This window comes from Salvia hispanica, chromosome 5, assembly GCF_029641045.1.
Source record: "Salvia hispanica isolate PSC_SH4W2 chromosome 5, Shi_PSC_v1, whole genome shotgun sequence".
Lineage (NCBI taxonomy): Eukaryota > Viridiplantae > Streptophyta > Magnoliopsida > Lamiales > Lamiaceae > Salvia > Salvia hispanica.
In genome coordinates, this window is record NC_142696.1 from 28,133,441 (window position 1) to 28,154,635 (window position 21,195).

The 21,195-nt window shown below is 43.4% G+C and overlaps 1 non-coding gene and 1 pseudogene across 1 annotated transcript; both read right to left on the minus strand.

The window, feature by feature from the left end:
- Positions 1-1,003: 1,003 nt before the first annotated feature.
- LOC148926583 (uncharacterized) lies at positions 1,004-19,991 on the minus strand (annotated as a pseudogene).
- LOC148926584 (small nucleolar RNA R71) lies at positions 9,134-9,240 on the minus strand. Its single transcript, XR_016131897.1, has one exon. It is a non-coding gene; the product is annotated as a small nucleolar RNA R71 (small nucleolar RNA).
- Positions 19,992-21,195: the final 1,204 nt, after the last annotated feature.

A 21,195-nucleotide genomic window follows, 5' to 3' on the forward strand; every position in this document is an offset into this window, starting at 1 on the left:
CAAAAACAAGCACCAACTCCAAGCAATTAACAATGTAGCACCAAAATTCATTAATTCATAGTCAAAGCTTCACCTCAAGCAAAAAGATTCACGAATTAACACCATAACTCTTCACAATTCAACTCATGAGTGCAAATAACTTCATATCTTTGGTGTTTAGATGTAGTGGGTACAAAATTTCACAATACATCCATGGAGAATGAAGATCGGAGGAGAAAATCATATCTTTGGTGTTTAGATGTAGAGAAATTTCGAAAATTTGCTTCCTCTTTGATTTCTTGAGCAAAACCCCCAAAATAATTGGTGAAACTCTTCCAAATTACAAGTAATAATGATGGGTGGGGTGGATTTGAGGTGGGTTTAGTGATTGTATGTGAATTTGTGGTGAAAAAGACGGGATTGAGGGGAGGAAGTTGGGTGGGAGGCGTCGGGTATGAGAAGAATTAAGAAAAAGATAAACATTCGTACCTCTTTTAAACCTAGGGCTCGCGACGTTTGACCCGGCCGGGTAGAATTTTTGAACTAATAATCCACCCGGCCGGGTGACACTTTTATAACACCTTCTGGACTCCGAACACAGCTTCCACAGTACCCGGCCGGGTAGAATTTTTTTAGTGTAAATCGACCCGGCTGGGTGTCTGTTTCTGGGCGGTTTCTGTCCGATTTCTGTTATCCTCATCTTCCTTGTAAAATTCGAATTCATGCCAAAAAACGAACACCATACCCAGGATAATACCAACTCCAACTACTCAAAGAGAGAACTATTCTTAATAAAAGTACAGACTAAGGAGAAACACACTAAAGAAAAACTTACAAATACCAAGGAAGAAGAAAACAAGCCAAAAACAAAAACAAAAACCAAACATAAAAGCAAATAAAGTTACCTACCATGGGTTGCCTCCCATATAGCGCAACTTTTTATTGTCGTATGCTCGACGTCTTGCAACAAGCTCATTGGGTGCGTTCCAATGTGAGCACGAACACCTCCTCCTTCTGCTCATAACTATGGAATTTCTTCACGTTTTGGGCCATTGGCCGTGAAAATTCTTCCATCATCTCCTTGAAGCTCTACGGCTCCATTCTTCATCATCGTCTTCACCTTGAATGGCCCAGACCACTTAGACTTTAGTTTTCTGGGGAAAAGCTTCATTCGTGCATTGAAGAGTAGCACGAAATCTCCCGGGACAAACTCCCTCTTCTCAATCAACTTGTTATGATATGTCTTGAGGCGCTCCTTGTAGTTGGAAGAATTTTCAAAAGCCTCATTTCTAAACTCATCGAGAAGGTTTAGGTGGAGTTGTCTCTTCTTCCCCGCCTTGTAGTAGTCCGCGTTGAATTGCTTCACCGCCCAATAGGATTTGTGCTCTAACTCCACCGGAGATGGCAAGATTTGCCAAACACCAATTGATATGGTGACATGTCAATCGGCGTCTTGTACGCCGTCCTATATGCCCAAAGAGCATCATCAAGCTTCATCGACCAATCCTTCCTATTAGCATTCACCGTCTTCTCAAGTAACCCCTTAATTTCTCTATTAGCCAACTCCGTTTGGCCATTTGCTTGAGGATGATAGGGGATGGTGATTCGGTGCTTGACACCAAATTTTTGCAACATGAGCTCGAGCCACCTATTCTTGAAATGGGACCCCCCATCACTAATCAACGCTCTTGGAGCCCCAAACCTTGTGAAGATATTTTTCTGAACGAAGCTAATCACGACCTTGGAGGAATTGGCATGGGTGGGAATAGCCTCTACACCCACCTCGAAACGTAGTCCATCGCCAAAAGTATGTATTGATGCCCGGATGAAGGTGGAAAGGGACCCATGAAATCGATCCCCCATACATCAAAAAGCTCTACCTCCACAATAGTAGTCATTGGCATCTCTTTCTTCTTCGAAACTCCCTCAGTCCTTTGACACTAATAGCAATGGAGTACAAAGGTTTGGCAATCTCCATAGATACTTGGCCAATAGAGACCGCATTGGAGCACCTTCATTGCCGTTCGGTTAGCTCCAAAATGCCCTCCACTAGGACTAGAGTGGCACTTCCTCATCACATATTCCCATTCATCATCAGGAACGCATCTTCGTATCACCATGTCGGTGTTAGGTTTGGTATACTGAAAAGCATGTTTCGAGCAGTTTCGAGCGAATAGAATCTTGCTTGTATACGAAAAACTCTACAATCCATTTTTAACCCGATTCAGTATTATTCGAGTAGTTTTGCACGAATAGAATCAGTATATTATTACATTATGTTTGCTTGTTCATTTATAAGATGTTTTATAAACATTTAAATGTATAAGAAGCAAACAAAGTCTAAGTCTTTTGCTTAGTAGATGAAAGTGCCTGGTTTCCTTTCCACTCTTTCGGGTGTTTTGTGGTTTATCGTATGTAATTTTGGAGTGTATCCAACTGATCAGGAAGAGATTCCTGACCCAGCTAAGTCGTTGGTACGATAACCGGGACCTGGCTTCAAACAAGTTTCCTCAACCCACTTCTACTGGCTAGTATAATGGAGGTAAGGGTCGAATCCCACGAGGATGGACACGTTTTGATAACTGTGGTGACTTTCCTGGGTGTTTTGGTTAGCTACCACGCTTGGGTTGAGATTTTACCTAGACAGGAAATAAAGGTGGTACTCTACTGACTAGTAGGCGGGAAAATAACAGACATGTGGGAGTGTTCGTGAAAATAGGGGACAAGGTGTATCAAAGACATATGGAAAGTGGACAATTACTAAAAGGGGAAATTTAGACAACAAGGTATATCTGATGGCTGGGGCTTTATGACAGGTCTGGATAGTACATCTGAAAAGTAGGGAACAAAAGCAAAAGTAACTTAAAAGTAAAAGTGGTCCAATAAAGTTGATTTTGACGTTTTCTTCCTCACCAAGTATTGACAAAAATCATATGAACACAGACACCATAACTAAAACTTCAGATTCATAAATTCAAACTCAAGATCCATCGATTAAAATGCTTAAACTTAAATTAAACGGTAAAACTGCAACTTTACTTCTACTGACTGACATGCAAGGTGGTAATCACGGCGCAGAAAAGAAACTCATGCACGAAAACTTGACTAAACATAGCTACAACTTTTGAATCAACAACTCCCGATAAGAAAACACTTAGAAATTGAAAACAATAACTAAATCTAACTTTCCTAGGCAGAATGAAGCAAACTCAAACCAAAGTGACATGCGAAATAGAAACTTCATAACGTAAATGCTGGAAAATAACAAAGTACTTCAAAAGTGCAACAGCGATGAGTGTTTGCAAGTAACTAACGATGAAAACAAGTAAACTTTAAACTAAGAAAGCGATTAAGATTGTTTGTGCCACTCCGGGCGATGATACCACTACACTGCTACGATAACTGGCTGGAACGGCGAACTGATGACTTCTCCGGCAGACTCTTGGACGTCAAGTGACCATGGCTGTGGCGAGGAACGAGAGGTAGGATAATGCTGAAGGAACTGATCTTCTAGAGAGAATTCTACTAAGTGTGATTGTCGAACTCACTAAAAAAAAACTCCTTCTCTCTCTCCAAGTGGCTTCTTTTATAGGGAGGCTTTCCCTTGCTTTTAGGGTAGACTTCTCCCGAGTTTTGACCTTTTTGCCCTTGTCAATGATCATCCCAGCTATCCTCCTTCTCCATCTCGAGCCTTTTCTCTGGCATGCATCCTGGTCAGTATCACACCCTTCTGGCGCCCTTTTCACTTGCGTCACCTGAATCGTCTCCTACTGACTTAGATCCTTTAATCCTGCACACTTAAGCAACTGTTTTGCAGATAATACATGCATTTCACGACATATTGACCAGTAACCAAGGCTTAGATTACGACTTATCAAACTGCTCACACTTACCACATGTTTGTCCTCAAGCGTGAAGACAAACAAAATGAAATAAGTCGAATTCAAGCCTGGTTACTCCCCTAACTAGACTCAAGACTCTGAAAAAGAAAAGAAAACAAAATAACGACACCAACACATAGCACATATAGTTAACTTAAACACATAGAACAGGCTATATTTTCAACCACCCTTTCCCTCGAGATCAGGTGCAATCCGGCCTTAGGTAGCCTTGAACTTCTGCCGCCCCCCTTTTCTTCCCCAGTCAGTATATCTGCTTGTCAGGATCACCCAATCCTAGGCCAAACACTGGGTTCACTCAGTCACTCATTCCTCACAGGGGATGTTAGGACTGTTTTCTCTCAACGCTAAACCACAGATATTTCGGACTCAGATCTCACATGCAGCTCCTGAAGGTCTTAAGGCTTGTAATGGGGCTAGTGGTTTGTAGCGTTTGGGGTAGTTGTCCCTAAGGCTCTAGGGTTCAAAAACTAACTACTTATTTGATGAGGGAGAACTGTGTGCATTCGGGCTTCTAGCTAGGGCTTCTTCTTCGGCTGGACAATTTCTGCCACTGGTTTCCAACTGGTCAGTAGCTTCTTTGTGGCTTCGCCACCCTTATTCCTTCTTCCTCCTTTCTCTTTTTGTGGTCAAGTATCTGCGACCATTTTCTTCAATTTTCCTTTCTGTGGCTTTGCCACCCTTATTCCTTCTTCTATTTTTTTTTGGATCTCGAAACTTCAGATCGATTTTCTCCTTCTTTCTTTGTTTTTCTTTTCTTCAGCTGGTACCTTTTGTATGTCCTCCTGGGCAGTTGCTTCCTTGCCTCACGCCTTGCACGCACACAGTTCCAGTGGCTGATGGGTTATTTCGGGGTATAAGTTAGGCTAGAAAATGGGGTTCTAAGGGTAGGTTTCTCTTTTCTTTTTTTATCTCTTTTTTTTTCTTTTCAAGGGGGTTTCCTACTGCCTTCAGGGTTTGCTACACGCGGTCACCTTGCCCTAGACATCATGTGGTAGCCTCTCTTCTTTTTTTTTTTCAGTATTTAGTGGAAAGTAGTTCCACTTTGGGGTTTCTAACTCACCTTTTAAGTGGTCTTTCGTGTCTGACCTAAGGGATGGGTTTTTCCTTCATACTTGCATCATCTATACTGACTAGGGGTTACTGGAGGGGGTGGTTTCTGTTTTTCGGCATGCCTTATCTCCCTCAATTCCCCTCACCGTCAGTTCGAGGCAGTTGAGTTTTAAGCCCATTCATAAAACATAACACATAATTCCTAGACCTAAACAAACCTAAAAAAAAACTAACATGCACTGACTCAAATAACACATATATACATGTCATACTGGTCATTTGCTCCCCCTCTCACTTCACAAGTGTCTGCCCCAGATACGGGCTGTGAAGTGAAAATTGGAATGGCTAGTATGACAGACACACACTTATAACAAATACATATTATATCTAAAAACTTCTCACACTTAGACTATGCAATAGGCTAAGTGGGAGAGTTTCAGATATATACCTAGATATATAAACAAAGTTGAGCAAAATATTTACAAACATGAAATATAAACATATAAACTCCTCACACTTAAACTACGCAGTAGGCAAAGTGTGAGGTAACATGCCCACGACAAAACACAAAGAGAAACATAATAAACATACATGCACCAAAGTAGCAAACCCTTTACTTCTCACACTTAGACTATTAAATAGGCTAAGTGTTATGAATGGGGTTTGCATATAATTAAAACACATAAATCTACCTATTTAATAAAAGGACGAAAACATAAACAAAAGAAAAACTTAAAAATTAAAAAGAAAACTAACTGGTCAGTTGGGGGTGGTTCGGTCAGATGTTCCTCCTGCTCCTTCTTGGGGCAGGGTTCTATGCAGGTGGGTCCGTTGGTTCTTCTTCAGTAGGTCCGGGTTGGTTGTCATCATCCTCCTGTTGTCCATCGCCGTCTTCTTCCTCAGGTCCGGTGGGTTCTTCTTCCTGTCCTCCATGTCCGCTTGTTCCAGCTCCACTGCTTGCTTTCCATCTTGCCAACTCCCTTAGGACGCTCTCCATTAGGGCTGTCAGTTTCGCCATCTCTGCCCGCGATTGTCTATTCTCCTCAGCCAGCTTAGTCACTGCCCGCTCCAGATTTTCTTGCCTCAGCGTCTGCGCTTGGTCGATCTGGGAAACTTGCACCTCCTGGCCTTTTTGTGCCCTTCCTCCAGGGGCTTCTCCCATTGGGTAGAACTGTGGTACACCTTCTCTGTAGTATACCAAGTTGGTGCGGACGAAGAAGGGTATATCAAATAGGCCAGGAGCGTCGACCATGTACATTGGAGACAGGTCCTCTGCCTCTGTTATGATGATGTTGTTGCGCACGAAGGCTCCTAGTATGTGGCAGAGCGACAAGTTTCTGGCTGGGTAGGTGGCTATCAGGTGGCATTGGTAGGTTGTCCAAAACCCTAGGTGCAGTTTCCTTCCATGCTTAGCGCACCATACCAGGTACAATTCGGTCATGGACGTTCTTGCAGCGGAGTTGCTCTGCCCCAGTAGGTTATAGCCTAAGTAGAGCTGCACCAATCGCAGCATGGAATTGTTGAAGTGGGTGGATCTGGATTTTGTGGAGGCGAACTGGCCAGCATTGGGGTGGGTTAGCTCTTCCCAGGCTTCCTGGGGCTCAAATTCTATGTCGCCTCGGTACCCCCCTCTCACGGCTTCTCTAGTCCGGACCTATAGCCTCTTCCAGGCTACACATACCCAATCGCACATTCCACTATATCAGACTCATCGACAGTTCTCCACCGAATATCCTAAAGGAAATTGACACCTCGTCTAGATCCGTAGTGAGTTGGAATCTAAACGTGGTGAAGAACTCCTTCGCTAATCTCACAGATATCTCTGGGTCCCTATTCTCTAACAGCCATTCAAAACCCAATGCTTCCATACTGGCCAGGAAGGAATCACGAACAGACAACTCATCCAAAGAGGGTATATGGAGTACCTTTCCGCATTTGACTTGCTTGCTACTGTCATCCTTGTCGTCAAATGCATCTTGAAGCTTTTTGGTGTCGTAGTACTTCATGTCCTCCATAAGCTCATCAGTGAGCGTTACCCTCCACCGCCGGTACACGATCCTCTCCACCGGTGATACGCTCGGATTTTGCACTGTTTTAAGGCCATTATTTGGTCCATTTTTACTATCAAAATCACTCTACATGTCCATTATTTGCATATTTTATACATTTTGGTATTTTGACGTGTTTTGTGAGAAATGTGCATATTTGAGCCGAAAAGGGGAGTAAAAACGCATAGTCTGGAAATCTGGAGTCAGACGGCGACCAGCGACCGCCGCAAAGTTGTACGGCGACCGCTGGCGCCCGGCGGTCAGAGCCATGTGGCGGTCCGCCTCGGAAATTTACGCTAGGAGAAGTGTCTCGCCCGGCGACCGCCGGAGGACATGTGGCGGTCCGCCACCGAAGGGTCAGAGTCTCTGGACTCCAACGCGGCGACCGCCGGCCAAGGTGCGGCGGCCCGCCGGAGAAAGGCGGCGAATCCGACCAGCCCTAGATTTGCTCCAAGACTTACCAAATTTTGAAGATCTTTTCCTTCTATGATGAGGAATAATTTTCCCCTATAAATAGGACCTCAAGCTTCATCAAAAGGAGGAGAACACATTCATAGAGAAAGAGAGTTACTACTTGCAATATTCATAGAGATCAAAAGCTAGAGTACTTCAATTGTGCAAGGAGTTGGAGAAGGATTTCAAGAACATCAAGAACGACAAGGATTCTACCTACGGGTTTTATTTGCTTTAGTTTTATGTTCAAATTTTTTTCCCTTCAATCTATGTTTTTAGTTTATTCAATTATGTGTAACTAAACTCATAGGATTCTAGGGATGTGTTAGTAGCAACTTTGGTTATACAATTCCGTTTTCTATTTAATATCCGTTTTGTTTTTACTTTGTTTCTTCCCTAAGTTAATCATGATGCTTCGTAATTGAGTGACACAATTATGTATGATTTAATATAACTTGCTTCATAACTGTGACAGAGTTCTAGCGAGTTAGATCCACTTAGTAGACACTACAGTTAGCTTCCTTTAAAACGGCACTGTTAATTGAGAGTGGGGACTTTTCAAGGGTCTTAGGAGCTTTTTGGAGTTACGTATTAGGATTGACAACCCTAATGTTAGTAATCAACGTTTGTATCGCATGAGCATAAGCTAGGTGACTCGTCCTTTCAAAGTTTTAACTGTGCTAGGGTATTGTAGTTTGGAATTTGTATAACCATAAAAGTGAAAGCACATCCCTGGAATTCCCTTATCTCAATAATTTTCTCTCCGTGATTTGCTTGCATTTAGTTGGTTACTGCTTATAATATTTTCTGTTTTCAAAAATTTCAAAAAAAAATTCTTGTTTCTCCAGATAGTAATTGAGTTCTAGTAGGAGATAGACACTTTGTGTACGTCTTCCCCGTGTTCGATATCCGGTACTAACCTTTTGCTATACTATACCTACTCTGTATACTTGCAGGTATTTATAGTGCAAATAAAAAGTGCATAAAGTTTTTGGCGCCGTTGCCCGGGAAGACAATTCACTTTGGAGTGATATCTTCAAACGGATAATTTTACTACTTTGGATTTTTATTGCTTTCTGTTTTAAAATTTTTTTAGTTTAATTTGTTTTTGTTTTCGAGTCTTGCAGGTTTTGTATGCGAACGCATTCTGGGAAGTACATCTTAGAGCCGCTTGATTTAGAACTTGAAAGAACTCGTAGAATAATAAGAAGTGAAAAAGGATCAGGAACAATGGGTGACCGAACAGATATTGAGAAGCTGCAGGAGATGGTGAAGTTGCTGATGGATGAGAGAGATGCGGAAAGAGCAGCCCGAGAAGCCATGGAAAAGAAGAACAGAGAAACATTACCTGTGATGAACATGTTCAATCATGGGAATATGATCACTTTTCCTGACGGTCCTTGTATTGATGCTAACAATTTTGAGTTACGCATGCCCCTTATCCAAAGGGTCGAGCAAACTCCTTTTGCAGGTAGGGCGACTGAAGATGCTAACCGCCATCTCTCCAAATTCGTGGAAATCGCAAACACTTTGAAATTAAATGGTGTCGACGACGATGCCATACGGGTAAGACTTTGTCCATTCTCATTGATTGATTCTGCTAAGGAGTGGTTTGAGTGTATGCCACCAGAAAAGGTCTCCACATGGAAGGACATCGTAGCTACCTTCCTCGACAAATACTACCCGCCAGGCACTATTTTGAAGCTCAAGAGTGAGATCTTTCAGTTTATACAAGGCCATGACGAGCCCCTCTATGAGGCATTTGCTCGTTTCAAAGCTCTTCTTCGAAAGTGCCCAAACCATGGTTTTTCCATAGACCATCAGGTATGAATCCTCTATAATGGATTTAATGAAAAAATATGTGCTATGCTTGATTCAGGGGCAAATGGAGGATTTCTAAGAAAGACATGAGAGGATGCCATGGCGGTGATCGAGGAGTTCGCCACCAACAGTCGGGGGTGGTCGAAGGAAAGGCATGCCACGAGAAGAGTAGCAGCCGTAGAAGAGGCCGAAGAAAGTTCTTTTGCTAAGGAGCTAGCAGAACTTAGAGTCAGGATTGATCAAATGGACGTCTCGAGGAAGGAAGATCCAATTCCGGCAACTTCCATAGTGGCGGTCACGGCACCCGAAACTGCCGTGTCAACTGTGGAAAAAATCAACTACGTGCAAGGAGGCGGTCCCAGAAATTACAATAACAATTATCGCCCTAATCAGGGGGGCGGTAATTTCAATAATTATAATGGGAACCGTCCGCACCCAAATCTTTCTTATTCTAACAATAATTACTTGCAACCCCCTGTAGGATTTAATGTTAGCAAAGGAGGAGTGGTTGAGCCGATGAAGAAGGAAGACAAGTATGATCAAGGAATCACGAAGATTTTGGAAGTAATTACGCAAGATAGGAAGATTAATGACACCAAGATCGGAGTGGTCGAAGCAAGGATAAACAACCTCGAGCAAGGAATGAACACGATCTCGGCAGCTATAACCAACATTACCACTCAAATGGAGCAAATTCAGAAGAAGTTAGATGAGGATAGAGCAAAGGCAGCAGCAAGAGTGGATGATATTAACAAGAAGTGGGTGGCGAAGCAGAAATCTGGGGACTGCCCAGTCGCCGGCGGACCGCCGCACACCCCGCAGCGGCCCGCCACTGAGACGGCAGAGTCAACCACGCAAAAGGGGCTTGTTCGGAACAATGGAATTGTGCTCCCTTTCCAACCAAGGAGGAAGTTTAAACTCGAGGAGCAATTCAAACATTTTTTGAATATGTTTTGCAAAGTTCATACTAATATTCCCTTGGTCGAATCATTGCAGGAAATTCCAAAATATGCAAAACTTTTGAGGGAAGCGGTGATGAGAAAGAGGAAGCCGACCAAAGCCGACCTTAAGCTACCGCATCATTGTAGCGAAATCATCCAAAAAGAGAGGGCAGTAAAGCAAAGGGATCCGGGCCAGTTCATTATAAGATGCCGGATTGGAGAAGGGAAAGTTGACAAAGCACTGTGCGACTTAGGATCGTCCATCAATCTCATGCCACTGAAGTACTACGAAAAGCTCAACATCGGGCCACTCAAATCTTCAGACGTAACACTCAGGTTGGCCGATAACTCGTCCATCAAGACTGTAGGTATGATTGAGGATGTCCTAGTTAAAGTTGATGATTTTATTTTTCCCGCCGACTTTATTGTGCTTGACATGAAAGTAGACAATAACGTCCCTCTAATCTTAGGGAGAGATTTTCTTGCCACTTGCAAAGCTTTTATTGATGTAGGCCGTGGTGAGATCACAATCAGTGATAATCATAGTCAATCCACCTATAAGATTGAGAGCGAGATGCTAAAATTTGAGGAGGCAAAGCGGGCAAAAATGGAACAACAGTGCAGAGCAGTCATGGCTACCGACTTGACCAAGTCCAAAGATCCCTTTGAAGCGGAGGATCCTTCCACCTCCACTATCTACATTGTCAAAGAGGTAAGACATTCTTCTAAAAAGGGTGATGCTAATTCTTCTACATCTGCTCCACAGAAGAAGAAACAGAAGGGAAAGAAAACACCCAAAGAGGACCCCGAGATATACGTCATCAAAACCAAAGAGGGGAAGTACAAGTGGTGGAAGAAGCTAGGGACCAAGTTGCTCCCTATGCCAATTTTCAACACTCGAGTTTTTGATCCGCCCAACTAGTGGGCCACTTCAAGTCGAGCTAACGACTTTAAACAAAAGCGCTTATTGGGAGGCAATCCAATTTTCTTTTACTTATTTATTTTTTTTTCTCGCTTTTTTTATTTATTTATGTTCTGTTTAAAAAAAATTAAAAAAAATAAAAAAAATAATAATATACGGGTGGCGGTCGCCGCACTTAAAGCACGGCGGTCGCCACACGTGTGTTAACATGTGCAGGAAGGATCGGGCCTAGGGCAGGCTTAGGGCGGGCCAGAGTAACCGCTGCACGGGCCGCGGCGGCCCGCCAGGATTGCTGTTTATGAAGGCTCGTGTGGCGGCCCGCCACGAGAGACGCGGCGGTCGCCACACGCAGTCCAGAGACGGGATTGCTCCATAAAAGGTATGTTTTCCATTCCTTTTTTCCCATTCCTTCTCAAATTCTTTCCTTTCACACAACCCCCACCCATATAAATCACCAAATTCACACACCCACTCTATCATTCTCTCAATTCTCTCCAAGTTTAGAGCTCTTCTTCTACAAATTCTCTCCACAAAAAGGTATGAATCCTAACTCAATTTCTGAGTTTTGCTTTACTTCTTCCATGGATTGTGCTTTATTTTGGGTGAATTGTTCGGTAGAATCTCTTAATTCATGATGGGGGATGATTATGTGTATGAATTTTTGAATTCTATGGTTTAAATTTTGCTTGGTTGGTGATTATTGAGTTGTGAATGATGATTCTCTCTTGGTTTTTAAAGTTTAAAAGTTGCAATCATGTTCATGGCATTGTGAGGCTATTATTACTTCCATGAATTGCAATATTTGTGATGTTGTAGAGATTGTTGGTTTTTATGGATATTTGGTTGATACGTCTCTGCATGGGGGATGAATTCACGTTGGGGGATGATTTGTTGTGTCCTAATTTTGTTGATTTTGCTTAACATGTTATTATGCTAAAAAATTAGGATGCTATTTTACCCAAGCTTGCATATAAGTTCTTATCTCTTGATTTTTACTTGGTTGAATGCAAGTTTGGGGGAACTTTTGATCTCCTACTTGTTGGTGCTCTTTTAAGAGTGTAATTTCTTTTGTAGGATAATGGGATCAAAAGGGAAACCGGAGAATGCGAAGAACTATGGCATTAGCCTTGCCACGGAAGAGCAAAAGGCTATGTGGAAGAAAGTGTCGGCCCGAGAAACGGCACCTTCTAGATATCCCCACGATTACCCTCTCCAAACTTTGGGGATCATGGAGGATTTTTGGAAGTTGTGCGACGTGGGTGATGGGAATGGCCTCGTCTACATGTTCCAAAGGAAGTGGCCATCGTTTCGAAAGTATACTCTCGAGTTCCTCAGCTCGCTAAAGGTCACTAAGGATCGCCGCCAAAATATTTCACTTAGCATCGATTTCCGCCTTGGGAACCGTTGGCACTCGCTCACCATGGAAGAGCTTAGTGGGATCTTCCATTGCTTCGACCCCAACCCCGAAGAGGACAATGAATATGAATTTTCCGATAAGAAGTCAAGCTCAATGACTTTAAATGAGCGTTTGCACCATGTTTTTGGATATTTTTGAGACAATTTATTTCCTTGTTTTAACAATTTTTGCTTTGATTTTAAGTATTTTTGGTTTTGGTTTAATTTTGTGCTTTGCAAAAATTTTCGCAGGATCTGACCTCTCCGTGGCGACCGCCGCAAGCGCTGCGGCGGTCCGCCACCTGAACGCTGGAAAGCATCTTTGATGTACGGCGACCGCCGAACAGCTGCGGCGGACCGCCACCTGGGCACAATTTTCCAGCGCGATTTTTCGAAATTCTTCGAATTTTCGCCCCGCTCAACCTCTACGCGAAATTTTTCAGGGTACGTTTTTTTTTTCAGTAGTATACTCACGTCCCTACCGAGTCTACAAACTTATTTTACACTTTGTTGTAAATAAGTTTGGGAGGATGAAGTGGTGGACCGTGAGTTTAGGGTTTTCTTTTTGTTTGTTTTTGCTTTAATTTTTCAAAATCCCGTAGGAGTTTTTTGTGTTCAAAAAAATGTTTTCTTGAATCCATGTCATGAACATAACATGAAGAACTTAGAAACACGCATGCTTAGGGACACATTAGACCGAGTTGCCAATGATATTATATTCCATTTATGTTTAAGTGTGGCTTAACGTTTTGATATGATGGTTTGGTGAAAAGGTGCGTAATTAGTGAATTGCTTGTTTGCCTTGAATCGTGCTTATACCTTGTGAGATTTGAGCCTTAAATTCTTTCTTGTGTGATTTATCTGTATGCATGTATATGTTTCTAGAACTTGCTCCTAGTCTGCCTAAGTTTACATAGTGTTTAAGTTGATTTAGGAGGATGTTAGGCCGTCTTTTCTTAGCTACTTTTATATCCAAAATTTTCGACCCTCTCAAATATTTTCCTTTGGAGCCAATTTTGAGCCTTTAAGCCTTTTCTTTGGAAGCCAAAATAAATAGGGACAATTCCTTGGGTTGGTATAGTTTTTGTTATCTTCTTTTGTAAAGGAATTGGAGAGATAAGGAGAAAAGTTAGAGAAAAGTAGTGTGCTTAAATGTTGAAAAGTACAAGTTGTGAAATAGTAAAAAAAATTCAAAATATGTGCTTGATTCTAGAAAGGATGCTTATAAAAAAAAGAGAAAGAAAGGTTGTGAAAAAAAAAAAAAAAAAAAAATTTCGAAGGATTGAAAGTAAGTTGAAGGAGAAAAATAAAGTGTTAGAAGTGCCTTAAGTTTAAGAAAAGTGGAGTCATCTTAACTCTACTTGGGATATTTTTGTATTTGAGTCACTTTTTAGCCAAATATTCCTCACCTACCAAAGAGCCTACGTTACAACCGAAAAGAAAGACCTTTCGGACTTTTGATGCTTAATCACATTGAGTAGAGGAGGGATTAGACTTTGAGCAAGCCTATGGTAAACTTTGCATGATGCATGATTTGAGTGATATACACTTTACCTTTATACACTTTGAGAGTGAGAGAAAGAACACTTCCCATCTTTGGAAGTTTGCCACATGTGAGTGCTTGAATTCAAGGTGTTCCACGAGTTAGTAATGAAAGTGCACTATTAAGCCTTGCTTGATTTGATTGTGTTAATTCATGCTTAATCTATTCTTTCATCTTTTGAGGCAATTATGACGTCTTGTCCTTGTGCATTCCGTGCGTCTATTCTTGTGTCTTTAGTGTTTTATTCGAGGACAAACAAAAATGTAAGTTTGGGGGAGTTGATACGCTCGGATTTTGCACTGTTTTAAGGTCATTATTTGGTCCGTTTTTACTATCAAAATCACTCTACATGTCCATTATTTGCATATTTTATACATTTTGGTATTTTGACGTGTTTTGTGAGAAATGTGCATATTTGAGCCGAAAAGGGGAGTAAAAACGCATAGTCTGGAAATCTGGAGTCAAACGGCGACCAGCGACCGCCGCGAAGTTGTACGGCGACCGCCGGCGCACGGCGGTCAGAGCCATGTGGCGGTCCGCCTCGGAAATTTACGCTAGGAGAAGTGTCTCGCCCGGCGACCGCCGGAGGACATGTGGCGGTCCGCCACCGAAGGGTCAGAGTCTCTGGACTCCAACGCGGCGACCGCCGGCCAAGGTGCGGCGGCCCGCCGGAGAAAGGCGGCGAATCCGACCAGCCCTAGATTTGCTCCAAGACTTACCAAATTGTGAAGATCTTTTCCTTCTATGATGAGGAATAATTTTCCCCTATAAATAGGACCTCAAGCTTCATCAAAAGGAGGAGAACACATTCATAGAGAAAGAGAGTTCCTACTTGCAATATTCATAGAGATCAAAAGCTAGAGTACTTCAATTGTGCAAGGAGTTGGAGAAGGATTTCAAGAACATCAAGAACGACAAGGATTCTACCTACGGGTTTTATTTGCTTTAGTTTTATGTTCAAATTGTTTTCCCTTCAATCTATGTTTTTAGTTTATTCAATTATGTGTAACTAAACTCATAGGATTCTAGGGATGTGTTAGTAGCAACTTTGGTTATACAATTCCGTTTTCTATTTAATATCCGTTTTGTTTTTACTTTGTTTCTTCCCTAAGTTAATCATGATGCTTCGTAATTGAGTGACACAATTATGTATGATTTAATATAACTTGCTTCATAACTGTGACAGAGTTCTAGCGAGTTAGATCCACTTAGTAGACACTACAGTTAGCTTCCTTTAAAACGGCACTGTTAATTGAGAGTAAGGACTTTTCAAGGGTCTTAGGAGCTTTTTGGAGTTACGTATTAGGATTGACAACCCTAATGTTAGTAATCAACGTTTGTATCGCATGAGCATAAGCTAGGTGACTCGTCCTTTCAAAGTTTTAACTGTGCTAGGGTATTGTAGTTTGGAATTTGTATAACCATAAAAGTGAAAGCACATCCCTGGAATTCCCTTATCTCAATAATTTTCTCTCCGTGATTTGCTTGCATTTAGTTGGTTACTGCTTTTAATATTTTCTGTTTTCAAAAATTTCAAAAAAAAATTCTTGTTTCTCCAGATAGTAATTGAGTTCTAGTAGGAGATAGACACTTTGTGTACGTCTTCCCCGTGTTCGATATCCGGTACTAACCTTTTGCTATACTATACCTACTCTGTATACTTGCAGGTATTTATAGTGCAAATAAAAAGTGCATCAACCGGAGGATGGACTAGTTCAAGGTGGTTGTCGGGGAGCTGCTGCTTATGATAGTCTTCTCCTTCCAGAGAGATATCACTCTCTGAGTCAGAATCCTCGCTGGAAGTGTAGTCGGTGTCGCTTGATCTCTCTTTCTCTTCCGGCTCTCTGATTACTATGCTTGCATTGGAAGTGCGCTGTTTCTTCATGACTTGTTTCTTCTTGACAGGGGCTTTCCCCTTCCTCTTCCTTTCTTGAATGTACTTGGTTTTTTCGATATCCATTGCATCTGTTTCCTCGTCGGCTTGTGTTGAAGTGTCCTCCTGGGCGGTAGGCTCGGCCACCATGCGGGCACTAGTATCACTTCTTGCTGCCTCCTCCCGACCTACTGACTCTGATGCGAGGTCCAGACCCTCAGCCACCTTGTCAGTATTCTCCTCCTGGTCAGTCGGCGTTGCTGATACTGTCCCTGTTGCCATTTGGGTGTCCTCCTGGCTAGCATTCGAGGGCTCCTCCCCAGGTTTTGTAGGAGTAGTCTTCTCGTCATCACTCGAAACCTCCACTGCATCTTCTGCGGTGTTTGCTCCTGCCTTGTTGGACGTCCACTTTCCTAAACATCTTTGTGACACTCTTTGGGGTTTCTGCCTTTCTGCCTTGGGGTCGATTTTCAACACTAGCCTCCTCTTTACTGGCTTGGGTTTAGTTACCACTGAGGCTTCCTCTTGATGTGTGTCTGGCTCTTGCCCCTCCTCCTCAGGTTGTTCTGCCTTTTCCTGTTGTTCGTCTGTCCTCTCCTCCACTGATTGGTGGACTACCCCTTCCGACTTTTCCGCTTCCTTTGTTGCTTCCCCCTCCCCTACTGCCTGGGATGCGAGGTTCAGTACCTCAGCCACCCCTTCAGGGTTTATCACGATCCTATCCCTTTTGCCCAAAACCGCTTGGAATTCATCATCCATCATTAACCCTTGCTTCTTGGCCGTCTCGTTCAGATCTATCTCCTCCTTCTCCGCTTCATCGATTTTTGCTTCAGTGGCCCTAATCTCCTCTGCTTCACCTTTCTCGTTCTCGCTTGCTCTCCCTCCACTTTCCTTGTCTTCTGTTTCTCCCCAGTTGGGATCTTGATAGGCGGAAAGAGGGCTGACGTCCAGCGGCTCTGTTTGTTGGTGTATGGGAGAAGGGTGGGAGGGTTCTGATTGTGCAGCAATTGTTGAGGAAATATTTTCGGACGTCGGAATTGAGGTTTTTGGGGTGGTGGTGGGTGGGTTTTCTGTGGTTGCAGTTAGGGTAGGGTTTGATGTCGCCGGCATTCCTCCGGTTAGGCTAAATCCGGCTAGGGTTGTTGTCCAGTCTCTGTTGGGGTCTTGTTGCCTTAGAAATGCCGCCAGTGCGTCTAAAGGAACCATCGCCGGAATTTGTGTCATCGGTGGCGGTTGTGATCGTTGTGGGCTTGGCGGCCGCGACTCGGCTTCTGGCTGGAGTTCTGACAAGGCTTCGCCGGTGGTAGATGCCGGGTTGTTGGTTGCCTTTCTCTTTGCCATGACTGTACCGGTGGTGGTTTGCGGTGGTTTCTGTAGTGGGTGGTGGTTTTCGGAGTGGGGTGGTGGTTGTGGGTGAGAGAATGCAGGTAAGGGTTTGTAAAGTGAAGAGGAGTAGGCGGTGGGGTGTTTTATAGATGGGTGGGTAGTTAAGGGTTTTGACCGGTTGTAGGCGGTCGCTCGGTTGAGATGCTTCGTGTGGAAGGCGGTTGCGAGTGCTGGCAGTTGATTGGACGTTGCTTGTCACGTCCTTGCTTCACGCGCCTCCCAGCCTCTGCACTCGCCTGCAAAGCTGCAACACCCCAAAATTCAAACTTTATTCATCTCCCTTTTCTTAATTAGCTAGAAATAGAAATAAAGCAAATAAATGGCTCTTTAATATAATTCAGAGTTTCACCCAAGTGGTATTCTCGTGGTCAGTACGAACTCCGAATTAATATTTAAGATCCGAAAAAAAAATCTTTTTGTTGTTTTTCTTTCTTGACTTAAATTAAATTACCAAAAATTTACAATATTTACATTATTACTAAGGGTATTTGAAGTTTTACTCGGTCAGTAAGTACAATACGTATGACGTTGACCAAGTGGAACTTCAAATCCCTTTCCTAGTGGTCATTTAGACGCTCTTAAAGTGTAGTGGAATTTCTTCCACTACACACACCTCTTCATTTTCCCTATATATTTTCAATTTATGTCCATTAACGACAAAAGGTTCAGAGTTAGGGATATTCCCTGAAATCTCGACCGCTCCATTAGCACGTAGTGCAGTGATAATGTAAGGTCCTGCCCATTTGGACTTGAGCTTTCCAGGCATTAGCCTCAATCTTGACTGGAAGAGTAGTACTTTCTGACCAACTTGGAGATCCTTGGTTCTCAGATTTTTGTCGTGCCACATCTTTTTTTTCTCCTTGTACCACATGGCTGAGTTCTTCCAGCTCTTGTAGTTGTAGCTTCCTTTCCTCTTCACAGGCCTTAGCATCCACATTAACCTGTTGAACTGCCCAGTATGCTCGGTGTTCAATTCCCACTGGCAAGTGACACATCTTCCCAAAGATGATGCGATAGGGGGACATCCCTATAGGAGTTTTGTAGGCTGTCCGATATGCCCACAGTGCATCTTCCAACCTTGTGCTCCAATCTTTTCTGGAGGGGTTGACTGTCTTCTCTAAAATGCTCTTTATTTCCCTGTTTGAGATCTCTGCTTGCCCGTTGGCTTGAGGGTGGTAAGGACTGGATAGGCGGTGATGAACTCCGTACTTCTTCATCAATGCTTCGACCGTTCGGTTGCAGAAGTGAGTCCCTTGATCGGAGATGATTGCCCTCGGTATCCCAAATCGGCTGAATATATGACTCTTGAGGAACTTTGTGACTTCCTTAGATTCACAAGTGCTTGTGGCCTTGGCTTCTATCCATTTTGATACGTAGTCAACTGCCACCAGGATGTAGGAGTTCCCATAAGATGAGGGAAAAAGACCCATGAAGTCCATACCCCAGATGTCGAACACCTCACAAACTATTACTGGAACTTGCGGCATTTCATCCCTCGCAGAGATCCCACCGGTCAGTTGGCAACGGTCACAGCCTTTGCAGAACTCATATGCATCTCTATTCAGGGTTGGCCAATAGAATCCGCTATCTAACACCTTTCTGGCAGTCTTCCTTGGCCCGAAATGTCCTCCACATGCCAAGGAGTGGCAGTGCGTTAGTACATCCCGTTGCTCCCAGTCAGGAACACATCTTCTAATGACCTGGTCTGCTCCTGCCTTCCACAAGTATGGGTCGTCCCAGAAATAATACTTTGCTTCGATCTTGATCTTCATCCTCTGAGCCTTTGTCACGTTTGGCACCATTGGCAGTTCTCCTGTTACTAAGTAGTTTGCCAAATCCGCATACCAGGGTTCCTGTCCTACCTTCTCCTTGCCCTTGGTTGTTGCGTCCTGACCAGTAAGTCTCAACACTTCTTCCCAATCGATCTTTCTTGCGGAGAAAATCACTTCACATAAATGCTCTTCCGGGAATCGATCCCTTACATCTTCACTGTTCCCTTCTTGTATTATTCTGCTCAAGTGGTCCGCTACCTTGTTCTCAACTACCTTTTTGTCTTCTACCTCCCAGTCGAATTCTTGTAAAAGTAGCACCCATCTGATCGGTCGGGGCTTTGACTCCTTCTTCGCAATGAGATACTTGATCGCCGCATGATCAGTATAGACGATGACTCTGGATCCCAGTAAGTACTGCCTGAACTTCTCGAATGAATAGAGAACCGCCAACATCTCCTTCTCGGTGGTGTCATAATTCCGTTGGGCTTGATTCAAGGTTTTTGATGCATAGAATATCACGTACCTTTTCCCATCGATCTTCTGACCTAGTACGACCCCCACTGCATAGTCACTAGCATCGCACATCACCTCGAAGGGGTGATCCCAGTCAGGAGCCTGAATGATCGGTGCAGAAATCAATTTTTCCTTAAGGAGGTTGAAGGCAGCCTTGCAATGCTCATCGAAGACGAAATCCACCTCGTTCTGGAGAAGCCTGGTAAGAGGTTGGGCAATCTTGGCGAAATCCTTGATAAATCTTCGATAAAATCCAGCATGGCCAAGGAAACCTCTTATTCCTTTCTGATCAGTAGGGAAGGGTAGTTTGGATATGACATCCACTTTAGCTTGATCCACCTGGAACCCCTTTTCTGACACCACGTGTCCTAAGACAATTCCTTCTGTAACCATAAAGTGGCATTTCTCAAAATTTAAAACCAGACTCTTTGCTTGGCACCTTTCTAGCACCACATCCAAATGTTGCAAGCACGAGTCGAAAGAGTCTCCATAGACAGTGAAATCATCCATAAAGATCTCTATACAATCTTCAATCAAATCCGAGAATATGCTCATCATGCACCGTTGGAAAGTACCGGGGGCGTTGCATAGGCCAAATGGCATACGCCTATACGCATAAGTTCCAAACGGGCACGTGAACGTGGTCTTATCCTGGTCCTCCGGGTTCACATAAATTTGAAAGTACCCACTGTACAAATCCAAAAAGCAGAAGTACTTCCTCCCAGTCAGTCGCTCCAGCATTTGATCGATGAATGGCAGGGGGAAGTGGTCCTTACTGGTTGCAGTGTTCAGCTTTCGGTAATCTATACACATTCGCCAACCAGTAACTAGTCTGGTGGGCACTAGTTCATTCCTCTCATTCTTAATCACCTGGATCCCTGACTTCTTGGGGACCATATGGATTGGGCTAACCCATTCACTGTCTGGCACCGAGTATATAATGCCCAGTGAGAGCAACTTCAAGATTTCCTTCAATATCTCTTCTCGCATGTTTGGGTTCACCTTTCTTTGAGAATCTCTATGCGCCTTGGCTCCATCCTCTAGCCTAATGTGGTGCATGCAGACATCCGGGCTTATACCTACCAGGTCCGTAAGGCTCCATCCAATAGCCTTCTTGTTTTTGCCCAGCACAGTGAGTAGTCTTGACTCTTGCTCTTCAGTCAGCCCGCTGTTGATGATTACAGGGAATGAGTCTTCCTCCCCTAGGTAGGCATACTTAAGGTTCGCTGGCAACTTTTTCAACTCCACTTGCGGGGGTAGTGTGTCTGTAGGTAGAGGGTTCTTCTTTGAATCTTCCTCTTGTTCTTGTTCAGCATCTGATTTTTCCTCCATACTGGCCGGTACCACGGCCCCTACGGATCCTGCTAGTTCTGACTTCTGACAGAATTCCGTAATTGCTTCTTCGATCTCTTCGTCAGTCAACCCTCGGCTGCTGATCAGATCACACCATGCGGCTGCCTCCACATCAGCCTGGGCATACACATCCAAGGCTTGGAGTTTTTCCTGCAATAATTCGGTCTCAAGAAATTCTTGGACTAAGGGGTCAATTACATCAACATAACATAGATTTTCAAAATCTATTGGTCTTTTCATGGCT